This window comes from Amia ocellicauda, chromosome 2 (assembly GCF_036373705.1).
Source record: "Amia ocellicauda isolate fAmiCal2 chromosome 2, fAmiCal2.hap1, whole genome shotgun sequence".
Classification (NCBI taxonomy): domain Eukaryota; kingdom Metazoa; phylum Chordata; class Actinopteri; order Amiiformes; family Amiidae; genus Amia; species Amia ocellicauda.
The window spans coordinates 8,014,013-8,016,176 of NC_089851.1; the positions used below are offsets into that span (position 1 = coordinate 8,014,013).

A 2,164-nucleotide genomic window follows, 5' to 3' on the forward strand; every position below is an offset into this window, starting at 1 on the left:
ATATACACACACTATATACTGAGACACACACACAGTATATATACACTCACACAACATACTGAGATGCACACACTACATACTGAGACGCACACCTTATATATACACACACTACATACTGAGACGCACACACTATATATACACACACACTATATACTGAGACACACACACTATATATACACACACTATACACTGAGACACGATATACTGAGACGGACACAGTATATATACACACACTATAATACACGCTATATACTAAGACGCTATATACTGAGACACACACACGATATATACACACACTACATGCTGAGACGCACACACTATATATACACAAACTACATATATACGCACACAGTATCAGGATCTGAGCGACTTTGTCAAGGGCCAAATTGTGATGGCTAGACCACTGGGTTAGAGCATCTCCAGAACTGCAGCTCTTGTGGGGTGTTCCCGGTCTGCAGTGGTCAGTACCTATCAAAAGTGGTCCAAGGAAGGAAAAGCGGTGAACCGGCGACAGGGTCATGGGCGGCCAAGGCTCACTGATGCACGTGGGGAGCGAAGGCTGGCCCGTGTGTCTGATCCAACACACAAGCTACTGTAGCTCAAATTGCTGAAAAAGAGAATGCTGGTTCTGATAGAAAGGTGTCAGAACACACAGTGCATCGCAGGTTGTTGCGTATGGGGCTGCGTAGCCGCAGACCAGTCAGGGTGCCCATGCTGACCCCTGTCCACTGCCGAAAGCGCCTACAATGGGCACGTGAGCATCAGAACTGGACCACGGAGCAATGGAAGAAGGTGGCCTGGTCTGATGAAACACGAGTTCAAGATGTTGACTTGGCCTCCAAATTCCCCAGATCTCAATCCAATCGAGCATCTGTGGGATATGCTGGACAAACAAGTCCGATCCATGGAGCCCCACCTCGCAACTTACAGGACTTAAAGGATCTGCTGCTAATGTCTTGGTGCCAGATACCACAGCACACCTTCAGAGGTCTAGTGGAGTCCATGCCACGACGAGTCAGGGCTGTTTTGGCGGCAAAAGGGGCACCTACACAATATTAGGCAGGTGGTCATAATGTTATGGCTGATCGGTGTATGCACACACTATATACCGAGACACTACTTAACAGAGACTTTGCACTGAGGTACTTCCCCTTACTGTGAGATGTCGCTCAGATGATCCTCCGGCCTGTAGGATCACTGCTGAATGTTCACGCTGCAGCAGCAGCAGACACGGGCCAGGAAGCGGCGGAAGCGCTTCCACACAGACAGTCTGGCCTGTTCCGGCATCTCGGCAGCGGCTGAAACGCATTCAGAGAAATACACATGTACAATATTTTGTATGTATATTATGGATTTCCTTGCCAGGTGTGCAACTTACAAATTCACATAATACGTGGAAATTTGGTTATAATGAATACGTACACCACTAAACATGCATATTCATTTATTGTTGAACTGTCAATCTGTAAATCTTTAAATCTTTAAGTATGCGTGTCGTGAACGCGGCCAGAGACTCGCGTCACTGTCCTGCCGCCCTGGATTCTGGGTGAAAGCTCAAGTGTGGCAGCAGACGACAATTTCTACAGCCGTGAAACACACCTTCAAGCGGCCCTGCTGTTAAGCCACATGACTCACTGTAGACAAATGGCAGACTTCCCACCGAGAGGCTCGTCTCACCACAACGTACCTGCTGGGGCAACCTCATGTTCCTCTTCTCTGGCCTGGACCTCTTCTCCGGGCTGTGTCTCAGTTTGTGTAACGGGTTGTGTAACGGGTTGTGTCTCGCGTTGTGTCTCACTTTGTGTCATGGTTTGTGTCACAGGTTGTGTCTCGCTTTGTGTCTCGCTTTGTGTAACGGGTTGTGTAATGGATTGTGTCTCGCTTTGTGTCACGGTTTGTGTCACGGTTTGTGTCTCGATTTGTGTCTCGCTTTGTGTCTCGCTTTGTGTCTCGCTTTGTGTCTCGCTTTGTGTCTCGCTTTGTGTTTCTGTCTCGATTTGCGTCTCGATTTGTGTCTGGGGTTGCGTCTCGATTTGTGTCTCGGGTTGTGTCTCGGGTTGTGTTTCTGTCTCGGGATGTGTCTGGGGCTGTGTCTTGATTTGTGTCACGGGTTCTGGTTCTGGCTCGGGTTCTGGCTGGGGTTCCTGTGTGCAGACAGGGCAAA

General features: G+C 48.8%; 1 long non-coding RNA gene across 1 annotated transcript; it reads right to left on the minus strand.

Annotated features, from left to right (window-relative positions):
• Positions 1–747: 747 nt before the first annotated feature.
• On the minus strand, positions 748–1,962 carry LOC136712480 (uncharacterized). The gene is made up of 2 exons (XR_010804835.1): positions 1,688–1,962; positions 748–1,298 (listed from the first exon to the last, which is right to left on the minus strand). It is a non-coding gene; the product is annotated as an uncharacterized LOC136712480 (long non-coding RNA).
• Positions 1,963–2,164: the final 202 nt, after the last annotated feature.